Source organism: Stenella coeruleoalba, assembly GCF_951394435.1.
Source record: "Stenella coeruleoalba genome assembly, contig: scaffold_50, whole genome shotgun sequence".
Lineage (NCBI taxonomy): Eukaryota > Metazoa > Chordata > Mammalia > Artiodactyla > Delphinidae > Stenella > Stenella coeruleoalba.
The window spans coordinates 2,225,503-2,239,400 of record NW_027645987.1 but is presented as its reverse complement, the minus strand read 5'-3'; the positions used below and the strand labels follow the sequence as shown (position 1 = coordinate 2,239,400).

The 13,898-nt window shown below is 44.1% G+C and overlaps 1 long non-coding RNA gene across 1 annotated transcript in view; it reads left to right on the top strand.

Annotated features, from left to right (window-relative positions):
* LOC307181411 overlaps nucleotides 1-13,898 on the top strand; it is a 226,524-nt gene that overhangs the window by 70,702 nt on the left and 141,924 nt on the right. The window contains exon 2 of the long non-coding RNA XR_013826726.1: nucleotides 7,248-7,328. This is a non-coding gene — a long non-coding RNA (uncharacterized lncRNA). The remainder of the gene's footprint in view (nucleotides 1-7,247; nucleotides 7,329-13,898) is intronic.

The window sequence follows — 13,898 nt, the reverse complement described above, 5'->3', positions numbered from 1 at the left end:
TACTTCAGTCTATTTTTGGACGATAGCTGTCATTTATAACTCTGCAGGTTTGTGAATTACAGTGCCCCTGAGCTCCTTTCTTCAACTCGCTTTCTTGTGACCTGGCCGCAACACCGCAGGATGGCTTCAGGCCCTAATCTGGTTCCGGCCCGGCATGCTGAGCCTTTGGTTAATTCCTCTTCCTGGTGGGAAATGAGAGTTAAATTTGCCCGTCCAGACACCTCCAGCTAGCCTCTCATTGGTTCTCGCTATTCCTGTTCATCTTCCGCAGAAATTGCAAACTGGGCCAAACAGGAGGTTAAAGGGACTGACTCTCCAAGTCGGGAGAGTGTTAGTAAAGCGTCTGGAATGTTGCGCCCGAGTACCAGGGGAGGAAAACTGAGACATATTTGAATACGTCTCCCGTTCACATGGTTGATCATACTCTGGGTTCCACATGCATGTTTTAGCTGAAGGAAGAATACCTTAAACCTGGAGAGTTGAGACCCGTGTAATGGGTACCATGCAATATGACTTCAAAGGGTCTTCATATGCTCACCGAACCTCTCCAATCCTATCACTGCTGCGTTTATGCCCCTCTACACATGCTTGATTCTCTTTCGGAGACATAGCAATCCATAGGTTTTAAGATACTTACTAGTCAGGTACATTCTTAGGCGTTTAATATGGGGTGTTGAGTCCATTTCGTTGAGCAAGGAGTAGCTCTTGTCTATTCCATATTTGGCTTAAGGAACTTTATCTGTGCTCATTTCAATCTCTGGTTTTATGCAGCACCCCAACTCACCTTTCCCCTTAAGCAAGCATAAGTTGGTTTTCTAAATTTGAGACCCTGTTCTGTTCTGTAATTCAGGTCCTGTGTAGCCAAGTTTACATTCCGTGTATTACTGATATCTTATGATGTTTCTTTTTCTGTGTGACTTATTTCAGTTAGAATCATCATACCTGAATCCACTCATTGTGCTGCTAAGGGCCTGATGACACAGATTTCATTGCTGAGTGATATTGCTTTGTAAGTAAATACCACAACTTCTTTATCCATTTTTCACTTTCTGTGATATTGAACTTGTGCGGTAAACGAGGTTCTTGTAAACAGAGGCGTCCCAAACTTTGGGGTGGCTGTGTCTTTTTGATTTTAATTTCCCTAAGCTATAGGACCACAAGTGGAAGTGCCCTAGGCTCTGTTGCTTTGTTTTTTAGATGTTTCAGGAAACACCATACACTTCTCCCGAGTGTCTGTTGGCAATTTACATCCCGCCCATCAGCATAACAAGGCTCCCAGTTCTCCATGACCTGTCCTGCCTTTCTGGATTTTACACTTTTTTCAGATGGCCCTTTTGACCGGGGGGAAGTGAGACTTCATTGTAGTGCAGATTTCCTTTGCAAGCTTTCTTGGTTGGCCAAAAAGGGCGTATGCGTTTTTTCCTGAATATATTCAGGAAAAAACGCATACGCCCTTTTTGGCCAAGTGCATCATTGTGGACGTTCTGCCTCTTTTCCTATGCTTTCAATGCAATTCCAGTCTACCTCCTGAAATCGGTTTCCTGCAATTCTGCCCCGCTTTCAAGTCCTCTTGGCAGCCTTACTTCAGTCTATTTTTGGACGATAGCTGTCATTTATAACTCTGCAGGTTTGTGAATTACAGTGCCCCTGAGCTCCTTTCTTCAACTCGCTTTCTTGTGACCTGGCCGCAACACCGCAGGATGGCTTCAGGCCCTAATCTGGTTCCGGCCCGGCATGCTGAGCCTTTGGTTAATTCCTCTTCCTGGTGGGAAATGAGAGTTAAATTTGCCCGTCCAGACACCTCCAGCTAGCCTCTCATTGGTTCTCGCTATTCCTGTTCATCTTCCGCAGAAATTGCAAACTGGGCCAAACAGGAGGTTAAAGGGACTGACTCTCCAAGTGGGGAGAGTGTTAGTAAAGCGTCTGGAATGTTGCACCTGAGTACCAGGGGAGGAAAACTGAGACATATTTGAACACGTCTCCCGTTCACATGGTTGATCATACTCTGGGTTCCACATGCATGTTTTAGCTGAAGGAAGATTACCTTAAACCTGGAGCGTTGAGACCCGTGTAATGGGTACCATGCAATATGACTTCAAAGGGTGTTCATTTGCTCACCGAACCTCTCCAATCCTATCACTGCTGCGTTTTTGCCCCTGTACACACGCTTGATTCTCTTTTGGAGACCTAGCAATCCATAGGTTTTAAGATACTTACTAGTCAGGTACATTCTTAGGCGTTTAATATGGGGTTTTGAGTCCATTTCGTTGAGCAAGGAGTAGCTCTTGTCTATTCCATATTTGGCTTAAGGAACTTTATCTGTGCTCATTTCAATCTCTGGTTTTATGCAGCACCCCAACTCACCTTTCCCCTTAAGCAAGCATAAGTTGGTTTTCTAAATTTGAGACCCTGTTCTGTTTTGGAATGCAGTTCCTGTGTAGCTAAGTTTACATTCCGTGTATTAGTGATATCTTATGATGTTTCTTTTTCTGTGTGACTTATTTCAGTTAGAATCATCATACCTGAATCCACTCATTGTGATGCTAAGGGCCTGATGACACAGATTTCATTGCTGAGTGATATTGCTTTGTAAGTAAATACCACAACTTCTTTATCCATTTTTCACTTTCTGCGATGTTGAACTTGTACTGTAAACGAGGTTCTTGTAAACAGAGGCGTCCCAAACTTTGGGGTGGCTGTGTCTTTTTGATTTTAATTTCCCTAAGCTATAGGACCATAAGTGGCAGTGCCCTAGGCTCTGTTGCTTTGTTTTTTAGATGTTTCAGGAAACACCATACACTTCTCCCAAGTGTCTGTTGGCAATTTACATCCCGCCCATCAGCATAACAAGGCTCCCAGTTCTCCATGGCCTGTCCTGCCTTTCTGGATTTTACACTTTTTTCAGATGGCCCTTTTGACCGGGGGGAAGTGAGACTTCATTGTAGTGCAGATTTCCTTTGCAAGCTTGCTTGGTTGGCCAAAAAGGGCGTATGCGTTTTTTCCTGAATATATTCAGGAAAAAACGCATACGCCCTTTTTGGCCAAGTGCATCATTGTGGACGTTCTGCCTCTTTTCCTATGCTTTCAATGCAATTCCAGTCTACCTCCTGAAATCGGTTTCCTGCAATTCTGCCCCGCTTTCAAGTCCTCTTGGCAGCCTTACTTCAGTCTATTTTTGGACGATAGCTGTCATTTATAACTCTGCAGGTTTGTGAATTACAGTGCCCCTGAGCTCCTTTCTTCAACTCGCTTTCTTGTGACCTGGCCGCAACACCGCAGGATGGCTTCAGGCCCTAATCTGGTTCCGGCATGGCACGCTGAGCCTTTGGTTAATTCCTCTTCCTGGTGGGAAATGAGAGTTAAATTTGCCCGTCCAGACACCTCCAGCTAGCCTCTCATTGGTTCTCGCTATTCCTGTTCATCTTCCGCAGAAATTGCAAACTGGGCCAAACAGGAGGTTAAAGGGACTGACTCTCCAAGTGGGGAGAGTGTTAGTAAAGCGTCTGGAATGTTGCACCCGAGTACCAGGGGAGGAAAACTGAGACATATTTGAACACGTCTCCCGTTCACATGGTTGATCATACTCTGGGTTCCACATGCATGTTTTAGCTGAAGGAAGATTACCTTAAACCTGGAGCGTTGAGACCCGTGTAATGGGTACCATGCAATATGACTTCAAAGGGTGTTCATTTGCTCACCGAACCTCTCCAATCCTATCACTGCTGCGTTTTTGCCCCTGTACACACGCTTGATTCTCTTTTGGAGACCTAGCAATCCATAGGTTTTAAGATACTTACTAGTCAGGTACATTCTTAGGCGTTTAATATGGGGTTTTGAGTCCATTTCGTTGAGCAAGGAGTAGCTCTTGTCTATTCCATATTTGGCTTAAGGAACTTTATCTGTGCTCATTTCAATCTCTGGTTTTATGCAGCACCCCAACTCACCTTTCCCCTTAAGCAAGCATAAGTTGGTTTTCTAAATTTGAGACCCTGTTCTGTTTTGGAATGCAGTTCCTGTGTAGCTAAGTTTACATTCCGTGTATTAGTGATATCTTATGATGTTTCTTTTTCTGTGTGACTTATTTCAGTTAGAATCATCATACCTGAATCCACTCATTGTGATGCTAAGGGCCTGATGACACAGATTTCATTGCTGAGTGATATTGCTTTGTAAGTAAATACCACAACTTCTTTATCCATTTTTCACTTTCTGCGATGTTGAACTTGTACTGTAAACGAGGTTCTTGTAAACAGAGGCGTCCCAAACTTTGGGGTGGCTGTGTCTTTTTGATTTTAATTTCCCTAAGCTATAGGACCATAAGTGGCAGTGCCCTAGGCTCTGTTGCTTTGTTTTTTAGATGTTTCAGGAAACACCATACACTTCTCCCAAGTGTCTGTTGGCAATTTACATCCCGCCCATCAGCATAACAAGGCTCCCAGTTCTCCATGGCCTGTCCTGCCTTTCTGGATTTTACACTTTTTTCAGATGGCCCTTTTGACCGGGGGGAAGTGAGACTTCATTGTAGTGCAGATTTCCTTTGCAAGCTTGCTTGGTTGGCCAAAAAGGGCGTATGCGTTTTTTCCTGAATATATTCAGGAAAAAACGCATACGCCCTTTTTGGCCAAGTGCATCATTGTGGACGTTCTGCCTCTTTTCCTATGCTTTCAATGCAATTCCAGTCTACCTCCTGAAATCGGTTTCCTGCAATTCTGCCCCGCTTTCAAGTCCTCTTGGCAGCCTTACTTCAGTCTATTTTTGGACGATAGCTGTCATTTATAACTCTGCAGGTTTGTGAATTACAGTGCCCCTGAACTCCTTTCTTCAACTCGCTTTCTTGTGACCTGGCCGCAACACCGCAGGATGGCTTCAGGCCCTAATCTGGTTCCGGCCCGGCATGCTGAGCCTTTGGTTAATTCCTCTTCCTGGTGGGAAATGAGAGTTAAATTTGCCCGTTCAGACACCTCCAGCTAGTCTCTCATTGGTTCTCGCTATTCCTGTTCATCTTCCGCAGAAATTGCAAACTGGGCCAAACAGGAGGTTAAAGGGACTGACTCTCCAAGTCGGGAGAGTGTTAGTAAAGCGTCTGGAATGTTGCACCCGAGTACCAGGGGAGGAAAACTGAGACATATTTGAACACGTCTCCCGTTCACATGGTTGATCATACTCTGGGTTCCACATGCATGTTTTAGCTGAAGGAAGAATACCTTAAACCTGGAGAGTTGAGACCCGTGGAATGGGTATCATGCAATATGACTTCAAAGGGTCTTCATTTGCTCACCGAACCTCTCCAATCCTATCACTGCTGCGTTTATGCCCCTGTACACAGGCTTGATTCTCTTTTGGAGACATAGCAATCCATAGGTTTTAAGATACTTACTAGTCAGGTACATTCTTAGGCGTTTAATATGGGGTGTTGAGTCCATTTCGTTGAGCAAGGAGTAGCTCTTGTCTATTCCATATTTGGCTTAAGGAACTTTACCTGTGCTCGTTTCAATCTCTGGTTTTATGCAGCACCCCAACTCACCTTTCCCCTTAAGCAAGCATAAGTTGGTTTTCTAAATTTGAGACCCTGTTCTGTTTTGGAATGCAGTTCCTGTGTAGCCAAGTTTACATTCCGTGTATTAGTGATATCTTATGATGTTTCTTTTTCTGTGTGACTTATTTCAGTTAGAATCATCGTACCTGAATCCACTCATTATGCTGCTACGGGCCTGATGACATAGATTTCATTGCTGAGTGATACTGCATTGTACGTAAGTACCACAAGTTCTTTATCCATTTTTCACTTTCTGTGATATTGAACTTGTACGGTAAACGAGGTTCTTGTAAACAGAGCCGTTCCAAACTTTGGGGTGGCTGTGTCTTTTTGATTTTAATTTCCCTAAGCTATAGGACCATAAGTGGAAGTGCCCTAGGTTCTGTTGCTTTGTTTTTTAGATGTTTCAGGAAACACCATACACTTCTCCCGAGTGTCTGTTGGCAATTTACATCCCGCCCATCAGCATAACAAGGCTCCCAGTTCTCCATGGCCTGTCCTGCCTTTCTGGATTTTACACTTTTTTCAGATGGCCCTTTTGACCGGGGGGAAGTGAGACTTCATTGTAGTGCAGATTTCCTTTGCAAGCTTGCTTGGTTGGCCAAAAAGGGCGTATGCGTTTTTTCCTGAATATATTCAGGAAAAAACGCATACGCCCTTTTTGGCCAAGTGCATCATTGTGGACGTTCTGCCTCTTTTCCTATGCTTTCAATGCAATTCCAGTCTACCTCCTGAAATCGGTTTCCTGCAATTCTGCCCCGCTTTCAAGTCCTCTTGGCAGCCTTACTTCAGTGTATTTTTGGACGATAGCTGTCATTTATAACTCTGCAGGTTTGTGAATTACAGTGCCCCTGAGCTCCTTTCTTCAACTCGCTTTCTTGTGACCTGGCCGCAACACCGCAGGATGGCTTCAGGCCCTAATCTGGTTCCGGCACGGCACGCTGAGCCTTTGGTTAATTCCTCTTCCTGGTGGGAAATGAGAGTTAAATTTGCCCGTCCAGACACCTCCAGCTAGTCTCTCATTGGTTCTCGCTATTCCTGTTCATCTTCCACAGAAATTGCAAACTGTGCCAAACAGGAGGTTAAAGGTGCTGACTCTCCAAGTGGGGAGAGTGTTAGTAAAGCGTCTGGAATGTTGCACCCGAGTACCAGGGGAGGAAAACTGAGACATATTTGAACACGTCTCCCGTTCACATGGTTGATCATACTCTGGGTTCCACATGCATGTTTTAGCTGAAGGAAGAATACCTTAAACCTGGAGAGTTGAGACCCGTGTAATGGGTACCATGCAATATGACTTCAAAGGGTCTTCATTTGCTCACCGAACCTCTCCAATCCTATCACTGCGGCGTTTATGCCCCTGTACACATGCTTGATTCTCTTTTGGAGGCATAGCAATCCATAGGTTTTAAGATACTTACTAGTCAGGTACATTCTTACGCGTTTAATATGGGGTTTTGAGTCCATTTTGTTGAGCAAGGAGTAGCTCTTGTCTATTCCATATTTGGCTTAAGGAACTTTATCTGTGCTCATTTCAATCTCTGGTTTTATGCAGCACCCCAACTCACCTTTCCCCTTAAGCAAGCATAAGTTGGTTTTCTAAATTTGAGACCCTGTTCTGTTCTGTAATTCAGTTCCTGTGTAGCCAAGTTTCCATTCCGTGTATTACTGATATCTTATGATGTTTCTTTTTCTCTGTGACTTATTTCAGTTAGAATCATCATACCTGAATCCACTCATTGTGCTGCTAGGGCCTGATGACACAGATTTCATTGCTGAGTGATATTGCTTTGTAAGTAAATACCACAACTTCTTTATCCATTTTTCACTTTCTGCGATGTTGAACTTGTACGGTAAACGAGGTTCTTGTAAACAGAGCCGTTCCAAACTTTGGGGTGGCTGTGTCTTTTTGATTTTAATTTCCCTAAGCTATAGGACCATAAGTGGAAGTGCCCTAGGTTCTGTTGCTTAGTTTTTTAGATGTTTCAGGAAACACCATACACTTCTCCCGAGTGTCTGTTGGCAATTTACATCCCGCCCATCAGCATAACAAGGCTCCCAGTTCTCCATGGCCTGTCCTGCCTTTCTGGATTTTACACTTTTTTCAGATGGCCCTTTTGACCGGGGGGAAGTGAGACTTCATTGTAGTGCAGATTTCCTTTGCAAGCTTGCTTGGTTGGCCAAAAAGGGCGTATGCGTTTTTTCCTGAATATATTCAGGAAAAAACGCATACGCCCTTTTTGGCCAAGTGCATCATTGTGGACATTCTGCCTCTTTTCCTATGCTTTCAATGCAATTCCAGTCTACCTCCTGAAATCAGTTTCCTGCAATTCTGCCCCGCTTTCAAGTCCTCTTGGCAGCCTTACTTCAGTCTATTTTTGGACGATAGCTGTCATTTATAACTCTGCAGGTTTGTGAATTACAGTGCCCCTGAGCTCCTTTCTTAAACTCGCTTTCTTTTGAGCTGGCTGCAACACCGCAGGATGGCTTCAGGCCCTAATCTGGTTCCGGCACGGCACGCTGAGCCTTTGGTTATTTCCTCTTCCTGGTGGGAAATGAGAGTTAAATTTGCCCGTCCAGACACCTCCAGCTAGCCTCTCATTGGTTCTCGCTATTCCTGTTCATCTTCCGCAGAAATTGCAAACTGGGCCAAACAGGAGGTTAAAGGCGCTGACTCTCCAAGTGGGGAGAGTGTTAGTAAAGCGTCTGGAATGTTGCACCCGAGTTCCAGGGGAAGAAAACTGAGACATATTTGAACACGTCTCCCGATCACATGGTTGATCATACTCTGGGTTCCACATGCATGTTTTAGCTGAAGGAAGAATACCTAAAACCTGGGTAGTTGAAACCCGTGGAATGGGTACAATGCAATATGACTTCAAAGGGTCTTCATTTGCTCACCGAACCTCTCCAATCCTATCACTGCTGCGTTTATGCCCCTGTACACATGCTTGATTCTCTTTCGGAGACATAGCAATCCATAGGTTTTAAGATACTTACTAGTCAGGTACATTCTTAGGCGTTTAATATGGGGTGTTGAGTCCATTTCGTTGAGCAAGGAGTAGCTCTTGTCTATTCCATATTTGGCTTAAGGAAATTTACCTGTGCTCATTTCAATCTCTGGTTTTATGCAGCACCCCAACTCACCTTTCCCCTTAAGCAAGCATAAGTTGGTTTTCTAAATTTGAGACCCTGTTCTGTTTTGGAATGCAGTTCCTGTGTAGCCAGGTTTACATTCCGTGTATTAGTGATATCTTATGATGTTTCTTTTTCTGTGTGACTTATTTCAGTTAGAATCATCGTACCTGAATCCACTCATTATGCTGCTACGGGCCTGATGACATAGATTTCATTGCTGAGTGATACTGCATTGTACGTAAGTACCACAAGTTCTTTATCCATTTTTCACTTTCTGTGATATTGCCCTTGTACGGTAAACGAGGTTCTTGTAAACGGAGGCGTCCCAAACTTTGGGGTGGCTGTGTCTTTTTCATTTTAATTTCCCTAAGCTATAGGACCATAAGTGGAAGTGCCCTAGGCTGTGTTGCTTTGTTTTTTAGATGTTTCAGGAAACACCATACACTTCTCCCAAGTGGTTCTTGGCAATTTACATCCCGCCCATCAGCATAACAAGGCTCCCAGTTCTCCATGGCCTGTCCTGCCTTTCTGGATTTTCCACTTTTTTCAGATGGCCCTTTTGACCGGGGGGAAGTGAGACTTCATTGTAGTGCAGATTTCCTTTGCAAGCTTGCTTGGTTGGCCAAAAAGCGCATATGCGTTTTTTCCTGAATATATTCAGGAAAAAACGCATATGCCCTTTTTGGCCAAGTGCATCATTGTGGACGTTCTGCCTCTTTTCCTATGCTTTCAATGCAATTCCAGTCTACCTCCTGAAATCGGTTTCCTGCAATTCTGCCCCGCTTTCAAGTCCTCTTGGCAGCCTTACTTCAGTCTATTTTTGGACGATAGCTGTCATTTATAACTCTGCAGGTTTGTGAATTACAGTGCCCCTGAGCTCCTTTCTTCACCTCACTTTCTTGTGACCTGGCCGCAACACCGCAGGATGGCTTCAGGCCCTAATCTGGTTCCGGCCCGGCATGCTGAGCCTTTGGTTAATTCCTCTTCCTGGTGGGAAATGAGAGTTAAATTTGCCCGTCCAGACACCTCCAGCTAGCCTCTCATTGGTTCTCGCTATTCCTGTTCATCTTCTGCAGAAATTGCAAACTGGGCCAAACAGGAGGTTAAAGGGACTGACTCTCCAAGTCGGGAGAGTGTTAGTAAAGCGTCTGGAATGTTGCACCCGAGTACCAGGGGAGGAAAACTGAGACATATTTGAACACGTCTCCCGTTCACATGGTTGATCATACTTGGGTTCCACATGCATGTTTTAGCTGAAGGAAGAATACCTTAAACCTGGAGAGTTGAGACCCGTATAATGGGTACCATGCAATATGACTTCAAAGGGTGTTCATTTGCTCACCGAACCTCTCCAATCCTATCACTGCTGCGTTTATGCCCCTGTGCACACGCTTGATTCTCTTTTGGAGACCTAGAAATCCATAGGTTTTAAGATACTTACTAGTCAGGTACATTCTTAGGCGTTTAATATGGGGTTTTGAGTCCATTTCGTTGACCAAGGAGTAGCTCTTGTCTATTCCATATTTGGCTTAAGGAACTTTATCTGTGCTCATTTCAATCTCTGGTTTTATGCAGCACCCCAACTCACCTTTCCCCTTAAGCAAGCATAAGTTGGTTTTCTAAATTTGAGACCCTGTTCTGTTTTGGAATGCAGTTCCTGTGTAGCCAAGTTTACATTCCGTGTATTAGTGATATCTTATGATGTTTCTTTTTCTGTGTGACTTATTTCAGTTAGAATCATCATACCTGAATCCACTCATTGTGCTGCTAAGGGCCTGATGACACAGATTTCATTGCTGAGTGATATTGCTTTGTAAGTAAATACCACAACTTCTTTATCCATTTTTCACTTTCTGCGATGTTGAACTTGTACTGTAAACGAGGTTCTTGTAAACAGAGCCATTCCAAACTTTGGGGTGGCTGTGTCTTTTTCATTTTAATTTCCCTAAGCTATAGGACCATAAGTGGAAGTGCCCTAGGTTCTGTTGCTTTGTTTTTTAGATGTTTCAGGAAACACCATACACTTCTCCCGAGTGGTTGTTGGCAATTTACATCCCGCCCATCAGCATAACAAGGCTCCCAGTTCTCCATGGCCTGTCCTGCCTTTCTGGATTTTACACTTTTTTCAGATGGCCCTTTTGACCGGGGGGAAGTGAGACTTCATTGTAGTGCAGATTTCCTTTGCAAGCTTGCTTGGTTGGCCAAAAAGGGCGTATGCGTTTTTTCCTGAATATATTCAGGAAAAAACGCATACGCCCTTTTTGGCCAAGTGCATCATTGTGGACGTTCTGCCTCTTTTCCTATGCTTTCAATGCAATTCCAGTCTACCTCCTGAAATCGGTTTCCTGCAATTCTGCCCCGCTTTCAAGTCCTCTTGGCAGCCTTACTTCAGTATATTTTTGGACGATAGCTGTCATTTATAACTCTGCAGGTTTGTGAATTACAGTGCCCCTGAGCTCCTTTCTTCAACTCGCTTTCTTGTGAGCTGGCCGCAACACCGCAGGATGGCTTCAGGCCCTAATCTGGTTCCGGCACGGCACGCTGAGCCTTTGGTTAATTCCTCTTCCTGGTGGGAAATGAGAGTTAAATTTGCCCGTCCAGACACCTCCAGCTAGTCTCTCATTGGTTCTCGCTATTCCTGTTCATCTTCCGCAGAAATTGCAAACTGGGCCAGACAGGAGGTTAAAGACACTGACTCTCCAAGTCGGGAGAGTGTTAGTAAAGCGTCTGGAATGTTGCACCCGAGTACCAGGGTACGAAAACTGAGACATATTTGAACACGTCTCCCGATCACATGGTGGATCATACTCTGGGTTCCACATGCATGTTTTAGCTGAAGGAAGAATACCTAAAACCTGGGTAGTTGAAACCCGTGGAATGGGTACCATGCAATATGACTTCAAAGGGTCTTCATTTGCTCACCGAACCTCTCCAATCCTATCACTGCTGCGTTTATGCCCCTGTACACATGCTTGATTCTCTTTCGGAGACATAGCAATCCATAGGTTTTAAGATACTTACTAGTCAGGTACATTCTTAGGCGTTTAATATGCGGTGTTGAGTCCATTTCATTGAGCAAGGCGTAGCTCTTGTCTATTCCATATTTGGCTTAAGGAACTTTATCTGTGCTCATTTCAATCTCTGGTTTTATGCAGCACCCCAACTCACCTTTCACCTTAAGCAAGCATAAGTTGGTTTTCTAAATTTGAGACCCTGTTCTGTTTTGGAATGCAGTTCCTGTGTAGCCAAGTTTACATTCCGTGTATTAGTGATATCTTATGATGTTTCTTTTTCTGTGTGACTTATTTCAGTTAGAATCATCGTACCTGAATCCACTCATTATGCTGCTACGGGCCTGATGCCATAGATTTCATTGCTGAGTGATACTGCATTGTACGTAAGTACCACAAGTTCTTTATCCATTTTTCACTTTCTGTGATATTGAACTTGTACGGTAAACGAGGTTCTTATAAAAGGAGGCGTCCCAAACTTTGGGGTGGCTGTGTCTTTTTGATTTTAATTTCCCTAAGCTATAGGACCATAAGTGGAAGTGCCCTAGGCTCTGTTGCTTTGTTTTTTAGATGTTTCAGGAAACACCATACAGTTCTCCCGAGTGGTTGTTGGCAATTTACATCCCGCCCATCAGCATAACAAGGCTCCCAGTTCTCCATGGCCTGTCCTGCCTTTCTGGATTTTCCACTTTTTTCAGATGGCCCTTTTGACCGGGGGGAAGTGAGACTTCATTGTAGTGCAGATTTCCTTTGCAAGCTTGCTTGGTTGGCCAAAAAGCGCATATGCGTTTTTTCCTGAATATATTCAGGAAAAAACGCATATGCCCTTTTTGGCCAAGTGCATCATTGTGGACGTTCTGCCTCTTTTCCTATGCTTTCAATGCAATTCCAGTCTACCTCCTGAAATCGGTTTCCTGCAATTCTGCCCCGCTTTCAAGTCCTCTTGGCAGCCTTACTTCAGTCTATTTTTGGACGATAGCTGTCATTTATAACTCTGCAGGTTTGTGAATTACAGTGCCCCTGAGCTCCTTTCTTCACCTCACTTTCTTGTGACCTGGCCGCAACACCGCAGGATGGCTTCAGGCCCTAATCTGGTTCCGGCCCGGCATGCTGAGCCTTTGGTTAATTCCTCTTCCTGGTGGGAAATGAGAGTTAAATTTGCCCGTCCAGACACCTCCAGCTAGCCTCTCATTGGTTCTCGCTATTCCTGTTCATCTTCTGCAGAAATTGCAAACTGGGCCAAACAGGAGGTTAAAGGGACTGACTCTCCAAGTCGGGAGAGTGTTAGTAAAGCGTCTGGAATGTTGCACCCGAGTACCAGGGGAGGAAAACTGAGACATATTTGAACACGTCTCCCGTTCACATGGTTGATCATACTTGGGTTCCACATGCATGTTTTAGCTGAAGGAAGAATACCTTAAACCTGGAGAGTTGAGACCCGTATAATGGGTACCATGCAATATGACTTCAAAGGGTGTTCATTTGCTCACCGAACCTCTCCAATCCTATCACTGCTGCGTTTATGCCCCTGTGCACACGCTTGATTCTCTTTTGGAGACCTAGAAATCCATAGGTTTTAAGATACTTACTAGTCAGGTACATTCTTAGGCGTTTAATATGGGGTTTTGAGTCCATTTCGTTGACCAAGGAGTAGCTCTTGTCTATTCCATATTTGGCTTAAGGAACTTTATCTGTGCTCATTTCAATCTCTGGTTTTATGCAGCACCCCAACTCACCTTTCCCCTTAAGCAAGCATAAGTTGGTTTTCTAAATTTGAGACCCTGTTCTGTTTTGGAATGCAGTTCCTGTGTAGCCAAGTTTACATTCCGTGTATTAGTGATATCTTATGATGTTTCTTTTTCTGTGTGACTTATTTCAGTTAGAATCATCATACCTGAATCCACTCATTGTGCTGCTAAGGGCCTGATGACACAGATTTCATTGCTGAGTGATATTGCTTTGTAAGTAAATACCACAACTTCTTTATCCATTTTTCACTTTCTGCGATGTTGAACTTGTACTGTAAACGAGGTTCTTGTAAACAGAGCCATTCCAAACTTTGGGGTGGCTGTGTCTTTTTCATTTTAATTTCCCTAAGCTATAGGACCATAAGTGGAAGTGCCCTAGGTTCTGTTGCTTTGTTTTTTAGATGTTTCAGGAAACACCATACACTTCTCCCGAGTGGTTGTTGGCAATTTACATCCCGCCCATCA